The 20,810-nt window shown below is 42.9% G+C and overlaps 1 protein-coding gene across 1 annotated transcript in view; it reads right to left on the bottom strand.

The window, feature by feature from the left end:
* SEMA5A (semaphorin 5A) overlaps positions 1-20,810 on the bottom strand; it is a 1,054,315-nt gene that overhangs the window by 269,265 nt on the left and 764,240 nt on the right.

The raw sequence follows: 20,810 nt of genomic DNA, 5'->3' as shown, positions 1-20,810 counted from the left end.
TACATTTAAGGCTCCTTCTTGCGCCTATGGAAGCGCCTAGAGTCGCCTAAAGATGCCTAAGGCCACTTCTAGCTTAAACCATGCCTCAGGCATTCTTAGGCATGCCTAGACACTTCTATAGGTACGCAAATGGCACCTTCAACTTAGGTGTCATTCACCACTTCGATATTTTTTAAACGTGCATCCCGATTGGCTAGTTAGACAGTGGTAGGACACTTACCGCCGCCTAGCTTCAGGACGCCGTTACTAGAATCCGGGCCTCAGTACATGTTAGTGCGTGCTAAGCTTTAGTAAAAGGGTTGGGCGTTTTTTGGGGACCAGATAATTGCACCAATGATATCGTCAAAATACTAAGAGAAAATTTAAAACAATCCAGGAATGTAAGACATTTGAAGTTAAGATAATAAAATATTTTGACACCAATAAGAAAGGTCTTCAGAAAAAAATGAGTTCTCTATCACAGTATAAATGAAAAATTATATTGCTTTGTCAACCTCTGATTACCCACTCTCAGTGGCATACCTAGGGGCCCATCATTTTTTGACACCCCCCCATTAAAAAATTTTTTTTTTGTAATAACCATGAAAAATAAATGGTCATAATAGAAACAGGCACTGAAAATTTTCTTTTATTGAACCTCATATATGTAACCATTATTCCAAACATAACATAAATTATGTCTGAATTGTCATGACATCAGAAGTACATATGGAGTAGTTGCAGGTGATGCTTGGGACAGTTCTGATTGTGTTAGTTCGGTTTTATGTGTTTTTTGAATAGAACGGTTTTTATTTCTTTTTTGAAGGTTTTGTAGTTTGTGGTTGAGGTCAATAGGTTGTAGAGTTGGTGGTCGAATGTTAGGAGGTTGTCAAACAGTTTTTTTTCTTTTGACGATTTTGGATGGAGGGTGTGTGAATGGTGCTTGAGTTCTCCTATGTCTGGTTGAGATGGTTTTAATTATTTAGCTGAAGAAATTAGTAACTCCTCCCCCCATTCCACACACATTAATTCTCTTCCATTTTTGTTCCCATTCTAAAAAACACTGATAAGTTCCCAGAAAAAAAATACATTAAAATAAAAAGTGAAAACAAAGGCCCCTACAGATGAGAACATAACATAAGAATAGCCTAACTGGGTCAGACCAATGGTCCATCATGTCCACTAGCCCATTCTCATGGTAGCCAATCCAGGTCACTATTACCTGGTCAAAACCCAAAGAGTAGCAACATTCCATGCTACCGATCCAGGGCAAGCAGACACTTCCCCCATGTCTTAATAACAGACTATGGACTTTTCCTCCAGGAATTTGTCTAAACCTTTCTTAAAATCAGCAACGCTATCTACTTTTACCATAACTTCTGGCCACTTCATTTTTAAGCTTAGATCTTTCCTTCCAAACAGAGACCTTGCTAGATGTCAGATACAGAAAGAACAGGGTAACTTCACAAGGACTTAGCTGTGCAGGAAATGTGAATCTCCTCATACACCCACCATATAGTGCAAAAATGTGCAAAGGTCTGGTTTTTTCTTTCGATCACTACATAGCCTAATGCCACACAAGAAGCGCTGTTACAAACATATTCTGAAGGTCAATGCTAAGGTTAACAAAGTTTCCTTCCTTGGACCACAAGGAGATACTGACAAACCACTAGAAGAGATCCCAAAACAACTACCCAGGCACAAAACCCAAAGACCCACTCAGTGTGTGAATCAGTTGAGTGGAGTGGACTAACTGGGGGGTGGAAATGGGCCCAGAGTTTGCTCAGCAGAATTTCCCAGACCAACTCTTCCTCTCAACACACTGACATGCTGCCACCAACACCACCATTAGGAACACCTCACCAGGTAGGCCATCAATGCTTATAAACTTTATAAAACACATTATTATATTTTCTTATAAAGCACATATTTTAACTGAACTCTCTGACATCCTCAGCCTTGCCATTCACAAAAATAGAAGGAAGAAAAATTCCCGTTTCCTGCTGTCTCATATCCCCGGCCTATACAATATTTTTCTTCTGCAGACCCTTCAAAGGTCTGACCAAATCCTCGTTTCACTTGCATTATAAAGTACTGAGGATGCCATCTCTCCCCAATCCCAGGTCCTAAAGTCTAAGACTGTAGTGCAAACTAGTGCTGCCCGATTCAAGGAAAAAAAAAATTTTTTTTGATTCGATTCAGCCTATTGAATTGGTTTTTCAATTCAACTTTTCTGCCCAATTGGGTGTTTTGGGTTTTTTTTTCAAACATCCTGGTGGGTTTATTTTATAGCTTTTTCACCCCCCTTTGGCTTCTCCTAACCACACTGGTGCTGTGGTGTAAGTAAAATAAAGAAACAAAAATGACTTTTCCTCTCTCTGTTAAATCCTAGCTCACGTTTGCGGTCTAACACCAGCTCTGCCAGGATACACATTTCAAATCTGACATATTGTAATCACAAACAGAAAATAAAATTAGTTTTTCTACCTTTTGTTGTCTGGTTATTTTTCAAATCTTGTTGGTCCCAGGCTCTGGATGTCTTCTGATAACTTGCTTGCCAGGGTCTCCTTCTTCCTTCTTTCTGCATGCTAACCATCCATCTGCCATCTCTGTCCTCCCCGTTTCCCTTCCCTCCCCAGGAGGTCTGGCATCTTTCCTTTTTTCGTCTCCCTCCACAGATCCATCTTTTCTTAACTACCCTTTCATCCAGCATCTCTCCCTCCTTCCCCACCATCCCAGGGTCCACCATCTCTCCCTTTCTTTTCCCAACTACCCTCCTATCCAGTATCTCTATCCCCCTCCACACCATCCCTTGTGTCCAACTTCTCTCCCTTTCTATTCCTTCCCTCTCTAAAAACCATGGTCCATCATCTCCCTCCCTCTTCTTTATTTTCAAACCCATTATTTCTTCCCACCCAAAGTCCGGCATATGCGCGTCTCTTTGAACCCCCCCATTCCCTCCATGTATTTCTACACCAGGGTCCCCCTCCCTGAAGGCCTGTCCCCCCCTTAAAGGTCTGCATCCCACCACTGAAGGCCTGCACCCCCCCGAAGGCCTGCACCCCCTTGAAGGTCTGCCCCTCCCTTGAAGGCCTGCACCCCCGAAGGCCTGTTCCCCCCATTGAAGGCCTGCCTGTCCCCCCCCTTGAAGGCCTGTCCCTCCCTTGAAAGCCTGCCTGTCTGTCCCCCCCTTGTAGGCCTGTCCCCCCTTTGAAGGCCTGCCTGCCTGTCCCCCCTTTGAAGGCCTATCCCCCCCCCCCCCCTTGAAGGCCTGCCTGCCTGTCACCTCCCCTCTCCCTTGAAGGCCTGCCTGCCTGCCTGCCTGCCCGCCCGCCCCACCATGAAAGGCCTGATGCCCTGACCCACCCCGAAGGACCGCTCGCCCCCCTGGCCTCCCCGCACCACCTACAAAGCAGCCCACAGCGGGATCGCGATTCCAGCGATCCCTGTGATGCTTCGGAGCTGCTTCCTCCGCTGCGGTCCCGCTCCTCCTCTGACATCAGAGGAGGGGTGGGGCCGCGGCGGAGGAAGCAGCGCAGGGATCACTGGCATCGTGATCACGCGGCGGGCTGCTTCGTAGGTGGTGCGGGGAGGCCAGGGGGGCGAGCGGTCCTTCAGGGGGGGGACTGAACGCCAAGGCTGGGAGCATCCCCTCAGGGCTTGCACCCGGGGCGTATTTCCCCCCCCCCTTGGTACGCTACTGCCCACTCTCTCTATTTCTCACCCTCCACCCCCAGCCTTCCCCTTGAAACAGTCATTGGAATGCTTTTGCATGTCAATTATATATTCTGAGATTGGTCATTTTTTGCTCATAGTGTCCTGACCTAAGAAAGAAGGTTCTGGCTGTGAATGATTGTAAAAAAAAAAATGTATTGTTTTCTTTTACTTTTTTATTTGGGTTTGTTTTATTTCTATTCATTAATTTCAATTTCCAATGTAGCTTCTTGAGATCCTGTGACAAAATCCTGTGACAAAATCAGCATTTTTCTAGCTATGGCAAAATATGGCTTTATCATTCAATAGAATGATAAAGCCATATTTTGCCATAGCTAGAAAAATGCTGATTTTCTATTTTCTACATTAATGGCCATATGCTAATGTTGCCACAAGTGCGTGACCCTTTACTGCCACCAGTTTTGTAGGCAGTTAAGGGCTGACACACTGAGCACATGCTAATGAGTGTGTGGCAACATGGATAGTGCAGACACATCCCCTCTAGAAAAAAATTCAGTGTACGCACATTACAAGTACTATGGGATGCCTCAGTTTGTTTCATGTACACCATTTTAAGCTTCGGTAAACACGTTAGTGCTTACCACAGTTGGGTAGAAACGTCTCTTAATCTCTTACATCAGCTTTGCTCCAAGTATCATGTGGTCTCCATAGGTCCATTCTTGAAATATATTGAAGCTTTTAAAATCTACATTCTAGTTTTCTCCAGGAACAATATAGTTACTAGAATACTGACTCAGCAAGGATAAATCCACAGGGCCCACTTAAATCGCCGACTGGTGTCTAAGAGCTGATATTTAGTGGCACTAAACCGGGCAGTGCCACTGAATATTGGCTCTCACTGGCCCCCCAAAAGTGGATTGGTCAGAGGTGGGCCAGGGGAAGGTGCTGGAGAGGAGCCGGGGCTTATGCTTGCTCCAGCGATATTAGGCTGGGCCCACATAAGATGAATGGGTGAATTTAGAACAGCTAGAGGTCACGGAATCCATTTTGAAAGGACACCATGAGGGGGTAGGAGTGAGGGCCCAGGGGAGGGAGGTGGCCAGGTGGGTGGGAGTCTTTCAAAACGGCAGGGCAAGAGGGGGAGGAAAGAGAGAAGAGGCATTTTAGGGGGCAGGAGAGGGTGTGGGGGGCTTTTTTGAAAAAGGAAATAAAATACTTATACAGGCCCCAGCCCAATAACTCTTATATGAGCCTGACTGAATATTAGCTGGGCCTGCATAAGCTACAGGCAGCCAGGCCGCCCAGAGTTATGTCCCAATATTCAGTAACAGTGCTTGGACACGACCCACCATTGAATATTTATGCATAATTTAGCCAGTGGTGATCAGTGCTTAAAAATCTGGTAACCACCATTAGCTAAATATCAGGGCAACAGTATTCACTGGTCAACACAAATCTTCAACTTTGCCTACTTTAGATGCAAATATCCAATGACTTAAAGTAACATCCACAGATTTCTGTCTGGTCTGTCTCTGAATGCTTCTATTTTGAAAACGGTTTTTATTAGTTGAAATTAATCTATGTAAATCAGGATTAATAAAATAAATCAAAATCAACTTATTATGTCAGTAAATCAAATTCCATCCCAGTAAATTTAAATCAAATATTTGCAGTTGATCCTGACTTTGTAGAAGTTCAAAGGATGTTTTAGAATCTTTATAACAAATTCCATTTTCAGTGTACTAGTTCTTATGAGAGAATGAAGAAGTTCAATAACAATGAAATAAACTGGAATATATTTGAAATTAGACATAAAATTCATGGCCACAGTTTATATGCACACCTCATTTAGCTTGAATTTTATGAAACTTTTCTCCTGTTCAATGTGTAATTAAATGTTCTCACTATCAGTTTTGGTCTGGCACATTTTGAAGAAATATTCACAGTATTTTACACCTTTTTGAAGATAAAACATCTGGAAAGCAATATGAATAATAATTACCAAAGGAATTAATCTTCATTTTTTACAATACTTTAGGCACTGCTTCTTCAACTAATCTCTTGTCCTCCTTTCTCTTTTCCCTTCAATTCCCAATTTTCCCTCCACACTTCTCCCTAGATAGCCTACCTACAACTTCATCTTCCTGATGACAGGAGGGGTATCTCTTTCAAAATTCCCTCTTCAGTACTGCTCAGACCTGCATTGGTAGCAACTGTAGTGGCAGAGGTCTTCTATTCTCTCCAAGGATCAAATAATTATTTAAAAATGTATATACTGCATAAAAACTATGCGGTTTACAAAATTACATGCATACATATTTTAAAATGCTAAACATGTTTCAACAAGACAAACACAATAAAACATTAACTAACAATATCATTATTAAAACCTTCCTTTTAAATTCATCCTACAAGATGGAAAGACAAAATCTCATATAAACATTTACAGGACGGGAAAGCATTAACAGAAAATAGCATTAGCACATGAAGGCACTAACAAATAATTGCGTTTTCAACATTTTTTTAAAGTTCAGTCTCCCATCACAGAATACCAGGCAGCGCATTCCAGAGCTTGGCACCTGCTACAGACAGCATTATCTTATCTCTATACTTTGCCGACTCTGCCCAGCCTTTAGTCTACTGTTTTTGTACTATGTGTAGCCTTTGTGCAACCTTGAGATCATTTTTGTTAACCACATCAAACTACCACAGCATACTAGCATACATCTCCTGAACTACAAAATGCCATGCTATGGCTGAGCCATTAAGGGCAGTGTACAGCTTTGATTCAGATCACATTCAATAAAGCCACAAATTCTAGGAAGGAAAATGCATATATTTAAAAAATACCTCTGGAATTGTGGTATAGAAAGTAACAAAATAAAAATATAAATTTAATGCTTTCCAGAACTAACTGTTATCATTTACAACAAGTTAGGCAATAGTATCTGATTCATCTTCATTATGAATCACTATCTATCTATTCATCTAGTCTGAGATCAGTAGCTGTCAAATTGAAAGTCCCGATTTCTGCCATTGTTGTCAGTCGTAGACGCTTGATTGATCTACTTTACTTTTTTGAACATACTCAACTGACTTGTATTGAAACATACATCCGGTTGACCTTGATGAAGGCATAATGTCATAACATGGCTCCTACCAAATCTCTGAATACAGTAGACTCTCAGTTAACCAGCACCCATGGTGATTGTTAGATGCCGGATAAATGTAGTTTCTGGTTGCTTGAGAGTTACTATTATAAATAGGCCTAATACTATACCTCATACTATGCCCTACCATAGGAACTCAATGAGAATTGGGAGCAGCGCGGGCCATTCAGCGCAGCTCTATGCGCTAAAAACTGCTAGCACAGTTTGATAGAAGAGACCCCAAAACTCCCTTCCTCAGTATAGTTTACTGACCTGAAGAAAGAGGTTTTAACCTCTGAAAGCTAATTGAGAAATGTATTAGTCCAATAAAATGGCAGGCACTAAATTTTCTTCCCGCCATGCCCCATGCCTCCTACCCAAATGCAAAATATAAAATGGTGGGCTTCCCAAAGCCCTGCCAGCTGAAGATCTCTTCTTTTGGGGCGCCTGAGCCAATCAGGGACTTCCTTAGGGCTGAGCCTAAGGATGTCCATGATTGGTCAAAGCAATAGCCAATAAGGGACTTCCTAAGGCTCAGCCCTACGGAAGTCCCTGATTGGCTAAGGTGCCACAGGCCCCTCCCAAGCTAGGAGCCTGAGCCAATCAGGGTCTTAGGCTTCTCCCCGTGCATCACATGATGCAATGGGGCGGGACATAAGGCCCACATTAGCAGTGCTTCATGAGGAGGGGCAGGAGCAGGAGGATTTTGCGGTTCCTTCTGCTCCCCGAAGACTTCGCAGGAGGCTTAAGGAGTAGGAGGGACTGAGTACCCCTCCTGTTCCCAACTTTGAGGTATGGGATGCCCGGTGAGGCCGGGCCCGGCCGGGGGAGTTGGACAGCCTACGGAGCAAGAGGGACTGAGCACCGCTCCTGCTCCCAACTTTGAGATAGGGGGGTGCCGGGTCTGGCCCGGCCCGGCCAGGGGGTTGGTCAGCCTACGGAGCAAGAGAGACTGAGCACCCCTCCTGCTCCCAACTTTTAACAGACGGGGTGTCGGGCCGTGCTGGGTCGGGGGGGGGGCGGTTGGGTTGTGTCTGATTTTGGGGGAGGAAGCTGCGTTTTGGGGGGCGCACATTTTTTGGACAGGCCTGCCTGTCTTTTATTTATTTTTCTATGGGGCAGATATTTTGCATCTGTAACATACGCAAAATATCTGTGCTATGGAAAAAAATTAATAAAAAAGACAGGCAGGCCTGTCAAAAAACCTGCAGACCTGTCACAGCAGTCGAGTTTCTCAATAGTAAAACCTGATTCAAAATAGCCATGCAATTGTTAGTGAATCAATTGCTTGGCTATTTTGCATGGGGTTTTACTAAATTGCATGGGAGGATCGGGATCGGATCGCTACAGGCGTTAGTGAATAGTGCAAGAGGGAAATCTGGTCGTAAAGGGCTCGCAAACCAATCGGTACACGATCAGTTTGCTTAGTGAATCTAGCCCTTAATCTCCACCCATGACTCGCCGTTATCACCGTTCTATTATGTGCTAAGCAGTTTGTGTGGGATTAATTTATTTATTCATTCAATTTTTTAGCCCAAAGGAGTTCAGAACGAGTTGGAAAGTACAGTCAAACCTCGGTTTGCGAGTAACACGGTTTGCGAGTGTTTTGCAAGACGAGCAAGACATTCTCGCAATTCGTGACTCAACTCGATTTATGAGCATCGCTGCCCCCTGCCTGCCTACCTATGAACCCCCCCCCCCGAGAACTGGCTTCGCTCCCCCCGTTCGTGAACCAGCATCCTCCATCCACCCGGTGCCAGATGGGGTAAGGCTTCTGTTTGGGCTGGCGGGGGATGCCGGTTCGCAATTAGGGGCGCCCGCGAGCGGGGTTGGAGTGATGCCAGTTCTCGGGGGAGGGAGAGTAGAGCAGCACCGGTGGCCTCGGGGGGTGGGTGGGAACGAATCAAGCCAGTTTCCCTTATTTCCTATGGGCAGTGGCGTACTAAGGGGAGGGGGTGGTCCGTCCCAGGTGCACGCCTTGGGGGGGTGCACAGCCGGCCCGGTTTTGAAGGCGACGTCGGACGCTTAACTGTCCTGTTCTCCTTGCGTGTAACGCCGGCCCTGCAGCTCCGGACCTTCCCCCCCCCTGGGATCGCTATTATTTTAAATGTTATAGCCGCGGCCTGCCCCGGGAACTCTTACTGCAACAGTGATTTCCTGTTCCTGCCTAGACGGGCGGCTGCTGTAGTAAGAGTTCCGGGGCAGGCCGAGGTTAGACGGCTCCACTGATGGATATAGCGCCGCGGCTATAACATTTAAAATAATAGCGATCCGGGGGGGGGGGAGGTGTGGGGAAATCCAGAACTGCAGGGGAGAGTGTTGCTGTACCCAGCTGGAGGGAGAAGGAAGATGAGGGAGGGAATGAAAGGAGATGCCAGGGCTTGGAGGGAAGGAGGAAGGTATGCCAGACTAAGGGAAAAGGAAGGGGGAGATGTGAGAGCATGGAGGGGGAGGGAAAGATGGAAGAAAAGGAAAGGAGAGAGATGCCAGAGAATCAGGGAAGGGAAGATACCAGAGTATGGGGTGCGAAGGAAAGAAAGGAGAAGAGAGAGATGCCAGAGCACAAGGGATGGGGTAGTGACAGAGAGAAAAAAATGGAGAAGTGGCAGAGCTGGCTGGCTTTGGGGGTGGGCAAAATCTGGAAGGCAGTGGGGGGACATAAGAAGGAGGCACTAAGGACACGGGAAGGAGACACTGGGGGCACTATGGACACGGGAAGGAGGCACTGGGGGCACTAAGGACATGGGAAGGAAGGAGGGAGAGAATAGAAAGGGACAATTGTTGGGCCTGAGTGCAGAAAGAAAGAAAGGATATACAGTCAATTAATAGATGTCCCCTTTTGATGAAAAAAATAAATGGTCACGTTACCACTGACTTACTTTCTCTTCAGCAGAGTCGGCAGCCGCGCTGAGGTGCAGGAAGGTCCCGTGATGACTCGTCTGCTGGCTCTGCTCCGGAAGAAGTAAGTTACGTCGGAAGGGGTGGACCCGGCAGACGCACTCATTGCGGGACTTTGCCGCAACTCCCTGCGTCTGCCGGGTGAGGGGTGAGAGAAAGAGGTGGCAAGCTTTAGGTAGACAGTAGAAAAGGACATTGATGAGAGGGTAGTAAGAACATAATCTAGACAAATGCAGAAAATAAATTGAAAAGGGAAATGAGAGGAAAAAGGGAAAGGTATTGCAGAGGAGAGGTGTGGGAGAGGGAAGGAGAGGAGAGAGATGCCAGACCAATGGGGGTGAAAGGAGAGATGGAAGGGGGAGGCATACAGTTTCTGGAAGGGGCTTGGAAGGAGAGAAGATGCCATATAGGGGAAGAGAGACGGCAGACAGTGGATGGAAGGAAGAGAGTTACAAGAAGATGAGGAAAGCAGAAACCACAGAAGACAAAGGTAGAAAAAAATTTTTCTATTTATTTATTGCTTTAGGAGACATGTGTCACTGTTTCTGTGAAGCATTGTATGCAGAGTCCAGCTTCTTGCTGGTTCAATTTAACCTTTGTCTATGTATTTCTATTTTATCCCCCCTTTTACAAAACTGTGAAGCATTTTAGCACCAGCCGTGGTGATAGCAGCTCTGATGCTCAGAATTCTATGAGCATCAGAGTGTTACCTCCGTAGCTAAAATCCACACTACAGTTTTGTAAAAGAGGGAGGGGTTAGTTTGTGATTACATATTCCATACTAGGCAAAGGTGTGTTCTGTGTGTTCAAAAGACATGTTTTTTTGTTAGGATTGACTGCAAGATTGATCTGTACTAGTCTGGCTTGTTTAGTTTTAGAATGGGTGTATTGATGTTGTACTGCTCATTGCAGTATGTAAGATGCTGCCTTTTCCTAGGTACTCATGTGTGAAATGTGGATTGTTACTAAAAATTATGTTTTCATACAGATGGGGTGGGGGGGTCAAAAAATGATGGGCCCTGGGTGTCACATATGCCAGGTACGCCACTGCCTATGGGGAAACTCGCTTTGATATATGAGCAATTTGGTTTATGAGCATGCTTCTGGAATGAATTATCCTTGTAAACCAAGGTTCCACTCTACATCCATAATAATCCAGACAGAACAGAGATGACCTAATTTACATAAATTACAAAATAGACATGACAATAATTGACAATATTGACATGACAATAAAACATATAGCACTAAGTAGCATCTGGTGAGATTAGGTGGCGTAGGTGTTTTGACTGAGTGGCATTTCTAGGCGAATGACTTTAAGGCGCTGGGTTAGTAAAGAGGAAGGTTTTCACAGCCTTCCAGAAGTTCTAGAGTCCATCTAGTGATCTGACAGATGGGGGGATTGTGTACCAAAGTTTGGGTATGAAATGTGAATAGGAGTGTTTGCGGGCTGTTTCAGTATTGAGGGAGCGGCCAGGAGGTATGGTCAGTCATTTTTCTCCTTGGGACCTCAGTGGTCGCTTTGGGAAGTAGATTTGTAGTTTAGTTTTCATGTAGTACGGAACTGTTTCATGGAAGCGAGGACCAGGGCCTTGAAGGTGCAGCGTTTTTGAATGGGCAGCCAGTGCATGGAAGCTAATGCAGGGGTAATATGGTCGCGGATGCCTAGGTTTTTCAGACGGTAGATTGCAGCATTTTGCACCCTTTGGAGGTGGGAGAGAGTTTTGGTAGGCAGTCCTAGGCTGGTAGTTAACATGTACTTAATAAACATGCCCTTAAGTTAAGACAAGTTCCTCATCCTCACTGAAATTCATGATTTTCACAGAAATGCAGGAAAAAATCTTATTTTCTTTCAAATGAACTCTGGGTTCCTGGACATTTTATCTATTAACCCAGACCACTCATTTCATTTACAGTCACTATAGGTTGCCATAAATTGAAAGAAGCAGCATTGCTGAGGTAACTAGTCTACGTTTAGTTGCTCTTTCATATGCTTGAAAGTTGACCCAAGATTAGACCGGGTAGGAAGAGGATTGTTGGAATCATGTTCAATTGAATGAGATCTCTTTGAATGGAACTCTTTCAGGCCACTTCTGTTTTTATGTCTTTTTTATACAAACATTTTAAACCTTAACCCAGTGCAGAACTGGAAAACACAATTTCCAACATTGCTTAACTAATTAATGACAAGAACAAACAACTTTCAAAGGTGTTTAAACAGTGCTATCTGAGGAGCTACTTGAATGCCATATACGCATAACCAGATGGCTTCAATTTCTCTCTTTCCAATACTATATGGCATTTGTCAGTGAAATGAACAATGCTAAAAAAAACATTAGTAGCAGTGTTGTTATGGAAAATTTACTCCTGGGGTTATTCAAGACCCACATTTTAAAGTAAGATAAAGATGAGCATAGATTTTCCATTTATTTTAAACAATGTAAAATGTTTTCTGCATTAAAAGCTTTATGACTGAATATGATTATTTGATGTTATTTTGGCTCTGTGCCATGCTATTTACTTCTATGTAAACCCCAATTAAACCTTTGTTTAACCAGCACAGATCTCCATATAAAGGACCTCATGTACTAAAGTGTAATTTTTTTTTTTTTTGCAAAAAATCTTTTCACAGTAAACAATTTAAAAGAGCTTGTAGAAAGGCAAAAACACTAAAAATGTTGGCGTTTTCACAAAATTTAAAATGGAAACCCATTTTCTGAAACTTTCATAAAACACCATTGATGCAAGTGTACTTTGTGCAAATGTTATTTTAAATTTCATATTAATGAACCGCTTTGCATGAATTGTCTTCACAACAGCTCCTTAATGACCACTTTAAACTAGGTTTTATATATATAATGAGCCTTTTCTAAAAGAATGTCCCAGATACATAATCAAAGCATGCTTTGGCACAAATTCTTTTAAAAGTTATTTTAAGTAGATGCCTTTAGGGGGCAGAGTAAGGCAGACTCTAGAGCAGGGGTCTCAAAGTCCCTCCTTGAGGGCCGCAATCCAGTCGGGTTTTCAGGATTTCCCCAATGAATATGCATTTAAAGCAGTGCATGAACATAGATCTCATGCATATTCATTGGGGAAATCCTGAAAACCCGACTGGATTGCGGCCCTCAAGGAGGGACTTTGAGACCCCTGCTCTAGAGGCAATATTCACAAAGGGCATGGATCCGATCCGATCCGTGAGGGATCCGATCCGATCTGTGTCCGGGGGCTGATTCACAAATTGCCCTCATGCAAATGAGGGTGATTGGAATCATGCCCCCATCTGACTGCTTGGATCGCTCTCTAGCGATCTGTAGATGGTCTGCGCATGCGCTGGCCCTCCGAGCCCGGCAGAGAAGTTTTTTTTTTTTTTAAAAACCTGTTTTTTAACTTTTTTTGAGAGCCCGTGGTTTTAACCCACTTTAAACCCATGGGTTAAAACCACAGGCTTGCACTGTGGGAAGAGCAGGAGAGATTTGGGGCGAGTTGGGGCGGCAGGCAGGAGAAATTTGGGGTGAGTTGGGGTGGCCAGTTGGGGCAGCAGGGAGATTCAGGGCGAGTTGGAGTGGCAAGTTGGGGGCGGCAGGAGAGATTTGGGGCAAGAGCAGGAGATTCGGACAGGCAGGAGATTCGGGGCAGGCAGGAGAGAGCAGGAGATTCGGGGCTCAGAGCAGAGAAGCAGGGCAGAGAGCAAGGCGGCAGAAGGCAAGGCAGTCGGAAAGGACCTCAGCGACCGGTCCTCAGCAGTCGCTTATTTTTGGATCGGTCAGCCCAGTCAGTGTTGCTTTTTTATTTTAGTGAATCGCTTCCTGATTGCATCTGAATGCTGTTCCCTCTCATTTGCATGTGCAGATCGGAGGATGATCAGGACAGAGGTTAGTGAATCAGGTCGGAGGGAAATTGGATCGTAAAGGGGTTGCTAAGTGGTCAGAAGTTGATCGGTGGGCTTAGTGAATCTAGCCCTAGGTTTTCAAATATATCACCCTTCCCTCTCTTTTACGAAGCTGTGTTAAGCTTTTTTATCACCAGATGCAGCGGTACTAGCTCAGACTCTAATAGGAAGTCTATGAGTGTCTGTGCTTTTACCACCGTGGCTGGCGATAAAAAAGCCTAATGCAGCTTCATAAAAGGGGGGATACTTTGCAAACTCTGTCATGGGTACACATGAATATTTACACCTCTTCCAGATCAAACGTACATACATATAGACCAGTGTATCTCAAACTGTGTGCCGAGGCACAGTAGTGTGCCTCCTGAGATCCCAAGTGTGCCACAGCACACTGAGGAGGAAGAGAGGCACCTGCTAGATGACTTCTGGTACAGCAACAGCGCTGCCCAATTCGCCGAAGGCCTGCATGTTTCCCCTCTAGCATTCTCCGGCTTCCCCATGGCCTCCTGGTCTCACCTTTAAAGCTAATTACAGCAGCCTGCAGATGATCACAGCTATTCGCAGATGTCTTTATTAGGTTTTTTAAAGCTATTTCTGGTAAAGTCAATGAACTATCCATGCTCTTTATTGTCCACATTATGGTATTTTTCTCAGGATTGTTTGTATGTCCATTTTCAAGTTTCAAGTTTATTCAAAAATTTTTATACTGCTTAATCAAACTTCTAGACGGTGTACAATAAAAAATACCATAAAAACAAATTAAAGATTAGAGATACTAAACAATACCAGGGTATATTAATAGAACACATGACGTGACATATAGACTTACTTCAAACAAATGGGAAAAAGAGGACAAAAACTACAATCTTTGGAGAAAGGAAAAAAACAATAGGTGAGGATAAAAACTACAAAGCCTTGTTTTAGTCCTTATAAGGACAGTTATTGTCCAAAAGTATCCTGGAACAAGAATGTTTTTAACTTGGATTTAAATTGATTTAATGCAGATTCGATGCAGTGACAGCGAAATTATTAGATCTCAATGTGTTGATTAACTTTAAAGATGGTACAAGGAGATTCTGTGACATAGAACGAAGCAATGTAGAAGGACTATAATAATAATAATAAATGTATTCTTTTATATCGTCATTACCAAAAGTTCTAAGCGGTTTACACTATAAGAAACTGGATAGTCAGCGAAATACATTCATACCATTAAAAAAAAAAAATCGTACAATAAAAATTAAAAATATGATTACAATCTTAAAAATACCCAGCTAAGTGATAAATTTGTCAAACAGAGAAGACTTGACTAATTTTCAAAAAGAACAGTAGGACATGGCTTGATGAATACATTCACCAAGCCAAAATTGCAGTTTACCTGCTTGAAACGTTAAGGTCCTGTCAAAAAAGGTCTTATATCGGACATCATTTGGCTTGGGATAGGCAAATAAGTGAGAACTTTTTGTATTCCTTGATGGTCTATATAACTCAAAGTGAAGGGAAAGATAAACTGGAGACAATTCTGATATCAACTTAAAACAAATGCAAGAAAATTTGAATAATACTCTTGCTTCTAACGCTAACCAATGCAATAAACGATAATATGGGATGATGTGGTCATTCTTCTTCAGACCAAAATCAATCGGACTGTGGTGTTCTGAATTATTCTCAATCTTCTTAAATTTTTTTTGGAAGATCCCAAATAAATAAGGGATTAAGAGTCTGTCAATGAACTCTGGTTGATTGCTTGAGCGTATTTTAAAGGTTAAAAGTAGGATTTTGTAGCTGATTCTATGCTCAATGGATAGCCAGTGTGCATTGAACAAAAGAGGTGAGACATGATCATATTTTTTTGCATTACAGATAATTTTGATGGCTTTGTTCTGCATAATATGAAGGCGTCTTATTTCCTTTTTTGTTATGCCCTTATAAAGGGCGTTATAGTAATCTATGCAAGAAATTACCAGAGTGGATCAATGTATTCAAGGAGGCTGTTTCCAGTAGTTTTGAAAGAGAATGAATCATTCTAAGATGATGAAAGCATTTCTGGACAAGTGTGCTAATACGATAGCAGTAGGAAAATTTACTGTCAAAGGTGACTCCTAACAACTTTAAAGTGGGTACAGTTTTAATTGGTAGAGATTCAAGTTTCAAGGTGGCCTGAAGGGTTAATCCATCTTTGAAAGGAAAGATCATTAATTTTGATTTATTGATATTAAGGGACAGCCTATTTGTGTCCAACCATGTTTTGATTTTTTCTGGTTAATGGATACTACTTCCTCTGGGTTATTAAGATCGATGGGGTGGATTAACTGCACATCGTCAGCGTATGTGAATGTAGTAAAGCCAATAGACTGGCCCACAGTTAGAAGAGGGGACATGAAGATATTAAAAAGCAATGGCGATAAGATGGACCCTTGCGGAATTCCGTGCTTATGTGTGAAAGACTCAGGTGATGTACCATTAAAAATGACCTTAGATGATCTTTCTGAGAAAAAAGAAATGAACCAGACCATAACTTGACCTGCTATACCAATTTCATGAAGAAGTGTTAAAAGCAGATTATGAACAATGGTATCAAATGCAGAGGAGAGATCTAAAGAAATGAGCAAGAGCTGATTGATGATGGTCAAGATGGTAGAGTATTTTTGTAGTTAGGCCTATGAAAGTTCAGTAGAATGATGGTCTGTTTTATTATGTACTTGTTTATCAAGTGTTTATTTTAAATACTGTGCATGTAAATTATGTAAACCGTTTAGTGATAAACGGTATATAAATTTTAAAAATAAATAAAAATTTTATTTTCAATATAGTGATTGAAATGTGTCAGTTTTGAGAATTTATATCTGCTGTGTATCTTGTGTGTATATGAAAAATGAATGGAAAAAATTGCATTACAATTAGTAAAGAGGATGGGATCTGGGGCAGAGCTTGGGTGGGCCTAGGGAGGTCTGTGGTTGGGGTATTCAGTTGATATTTGTTAGACTTAGGGGGTACTTATCTGTAGGCAATCAGCTGGCACCAGTGCCTCTCCTTCTCTCTGGCCCTCTTCCTTGCTGGCACCCCCTACTGGCATCTCAGGGCCCATCTGGATGGCCTCTGCACATGCACGGATGTTGACATGATGATGTCACACATATGTGTGATGTCATCACGGTGACGTCCGCACACATCTGGGTGCCTCAAGCTGTGGCCACTACCTTTAGTGTGCCCCAGCTCGAGAAAGTTTGAGAGACACTGGGGTGCTGAAAAGTTCTCAACCCAACCAAGAAGAAAATGACATGGATATGGTTCAATCAATGATCTGAAACAATGCCAAAACATAGAATTTTGTTTCTGTTAACTAGCATTTAACAAAATGAGATAACATTCTTTTCAGCTTCAGTGGCAAAATAACACTCAAAAGTTGGTTAATTGGGCTGAGAACTTTTCAGCAACCCCTCATATGCCTGCTATTACTAGATGCATGCATAAGTGGCAATATTAGAAGAGAAAGTATAGGTGCACCTCCCTTTCATGTATGCTGGCTGCAGCCACTTATGCAGCTGGTTCTAAAATTACTTTCATTATCTATGTGGATGGGAGCCTTCACATACTAATGCTGACCGATTCAGGGTTTATTTTAGAATCTTTCCATCCACCCCACCCCACCTCCCTTTGCCCTCTCCAACCCCATGCCAGCACTGTGGTATAAACACCAGCTCTGGCAGGATACACATTTCAAATCGTACATATTGTAATCACAAAATAGATAATAAAATTATTTTTTTGTACTTTCCACTATCATATCCAACATTTATTTCTTTCCCACTGTCTACCATCTCTCTCTCTCTCTCTCCCTGCCTTTTTTCCTGGATCAAACCACTCTATTTCCCTTCATGCAGCATCTTTCCCTTCCTCCCCTCCATTATCATGTGCAACATGTCTTTCTCTCCCCCCATGCATCATCTCTCCCTGCCCTCCACCCTTCATCCAACATATCTCCCTCTCTCTACTCCACACATGTCTAACTCATCTCCACCATATGAAGGATTTCTCCCTCTCAGCCCTTTCTACTTTGTTTCATCTCTCCCTTCCTCTCCTCCACCCCAACAATTCTTTTTCTCTCCTTTCTCCCCCCATTTGCAGCATCTTTCTTCCCCTCCCATCCCCCTGTGCAGTAGCACCCCACTGATCCTCCCACCGTGAAACCTGACATACCTCTGAGGTCTCCTAAAACAAGCAGCACTCTGAATGGGCTGCTTCATGACCTGCCATAAGAACATAAGAAACGCCTTCGCCGGATCAGACTGAGGTCCATCTAGTCTAGCGATCCGCACCCGCGGCGGCCCATTTAAGTACTCCTTTTTGGAGACCCAGAATTACCGTATCCCTCAATATGATATGCAAGAAGGTGTGTATCTAACTTGCGCTTGAATCCCAGTACAGTAGTCTCCTCCACAACCTCCCCAGGGAGTGCATTCCAAGCACCCACCAAGCGCTGCGTGAAACAGAACTTCCCGACATTTGTCCTGAACCTACTGCCACTCAGTTTCAGGCTATGACCTCTAGTCCGTGTCACATTTGAAAATGTTAGTAATGCTGTTTCTTGGTCCATTTTATCAAATCCTTTTAATATTTTAAAAGTCTCTATCATATCCCCCCTCAGTCTTCTCTTCTCGAGGGTAAACAGTCCCAGTTTCCTGAGTCGATCTTTGTAATCCAAATGCTCCATCCCTTTGACAAGTTTCGTGGCTCGCATCTGCACTCTCTCCAGCAGAGTTATATCTTTTTTAAGGTATGGAGACCAGTGTTGAACACAGTATTCTAAATGCGGTCTGACCATTGTTCTGTAAAGCGGCATTATGACCTCTTTCGATCTACTCGTAATCCCCTTCTTAATTATGCCCAACATCCTGTTTGCTTTCTTTGCCGCCGCCGCACATTGTACCAATGGTTTAAGGGTACTGTCAATCAGTACCCCCAAATCCCTTTCTTGTTTGCATTTTGCTAACTTCACCCCATTATCATATACTCATGTTCTTTATTTTTCTTTCCTAGGTGCATCACCTTGCATTTGTTTATGTTAAAGTTCATCTGACACTTGTTCGCCCAAGTTTCCAGCTGGTTCAGATCCTTTTGGAGGTCCTCGCAGTCCCTTTGAGTGCCAACCGCCCGACATAGTTTTGTATCATCAGCAAACTTAATTATATTGGATGATGTTTCCTCCTCCAGGTCGTTTATAAAAATATTGAACAATATAGGCAGTGGCGTACCTAGGGTATGTGGCACCCGGGGCCCATCATTTTTTGACACCCCCCCCCCCCCCCATGTAAAAAATTTTTTGTTTTTTTTTTTTGCAATAACCATGAAATGGAATAAATGGTCAGAATAGAAACAGGCAGTGAAAATTTTCTTTTATTGAACCTCATATATGTAACCATTATTCCAAACATAACATAACATAAATTATGTCTAAATTGTCATGACATTAGAAGTACATATGGAGTAGTTGCAGGTGATGCTTGGGACAGTTCTGATTGTGTTAGTTCGGTTTTATGTGTTTTTTGAATAGAAGGGTTTTTATTTCTTTTTGAAGGTTTTGCAGTCTGTGGTTGATATCAATTGGTTGTAGAGTTGGGGGTCGAGTGTTGCAGCTCGAATGGCTAGGAGGTTGTCGAACAGTTTTTTTCTTTTGACGTTTTTGGTTGGAGGGTGTGTGAATGGTGCACAAGTTCTCCTATGTCTGTTTGAAGTGGATTGAATTATTTAGCTGAAGAAATTAGTTACCCCCCATTCCACACACATTAATTCTCTTCCATTTTTGTTCCCATTATAAAAAACACTGATAAGTTCCCAGAAAAAAAATACATTAAAATAAGAAGTGAAAACAAAGGCCCCTACAGATGAGAACATAACATAAGAATAGCCTAACTGGGTCAGACCAATGGTCCATCATGCCCAGTAGCCCATTCTCATGGTAGCCAATCCAGGACACTAATACCTGGTCAAAACCCAAAGAGTAGCAACATTCCATGCTACCGATCCAGGGCAAGCAGACACTTCCCCCATGTCTTAATAACAGATTATGGACTTTTCCTCCAGGAATTTGTCCAAATCTTTCTTAAAACCAGCTACACTATCTGCTTTTACCATAACTTCTGGCCACTTCATTTTTAAGTTTAGATCTTTCCTTTCAAACAGAGACCTTGCTAGATGTCAAATACAGCACAAGGTAACTTCACATGGACTTAGCTGTGCAGGAAATGTGAATCTCCTCATACACCCACCATATAGTGCAAAAATGTGCAAAGGTCTGTTTTTTTCTTTCGATCACTACATAGCCTAATGCCACACAAGCAGCGCTGTTACAAACATATTCTGTAGGTCAATGCTAAGGATAACAAAGTTTCCTTCCTTGGACCAGAAGGAGATAAACCACTGGAAGAGATCCCAAAACAACACCCAAAGACCCACTCAGTGTGTGAATCAGTTGAGTGGAGTGGACTAACTGGGGGGGTGGAAATGGGCCCGTAGTTTGCTCAGCAGAATTTCCCAGACCACCTCTTCCTCTCAACACATTGACACGCTGCCACCATCACCACTAGGAACACCTCACTGGGTAGGCCAGCTATGCTATAAACTTTATAAAACACATTATTATATTTTCTTATAAAGCACATATTTTAACTGACCTCTCTGACATCCTCAGCCTTTCCATTCACAAAAATAGAAGGAAGAAAAGTTCCCATTTCCTGCTGTCTCATGTCCCCGGCCTATACAATATTTTTTTTTCTGCAGACCCTTCAAAAGTCTGACCAAATCCTCGTTTCACTTGCATTATAAAGTACTGAGGATGCCATCTCTCCCCAATCCCAGGTCCTAAAGTCTAAGACAGTAGCGCAAACTAATGCTGCCAGATACAGGAAAAAAAAATTTTGATTCGATTCAGCCCTATTGAATTGGTTTTTCAATTCGATTTTCCTGCCCAGTTGGGTGATTTTTTTCAAAACTCCTGGTGGGTTTTATAGCTTTTTCACCCCCTTTGGCTTCTCCTAACCACACTGGCGCTGTGGTGTAAATAAAATAAAGAAACAAAAAGGACTTTTCCTCTTTCTGTTAAATCCTAGCTCACGTTTGCAGTCCAACACCAGCTCTGGCAGGATACACATTTCAAATCTGACATGTTATAATCACAAAACAGAAAATAAAATTAATTTTTCTACCTTTTGTTGTCTGGTTAT

The sequence above is a fragment of the Geotrypetes seraphini genome, chromosome 2 (genome assembly GCF_902459505.1).
Source record: "Geotrypetes seraphini chromosome 2, aGeoSer1.1, whole genome shotgun sequence".
Classification (NCBI taxonomy): Eukaryota; Metazoa; Chordata; class Amphibia; order Gymnophiona; family Dermophiidae; genus Geotrypetes; species Geotrypetes seraphini.
This window is presented reverse-complemented; position numbering and strand designations above follow the sequence as displayed.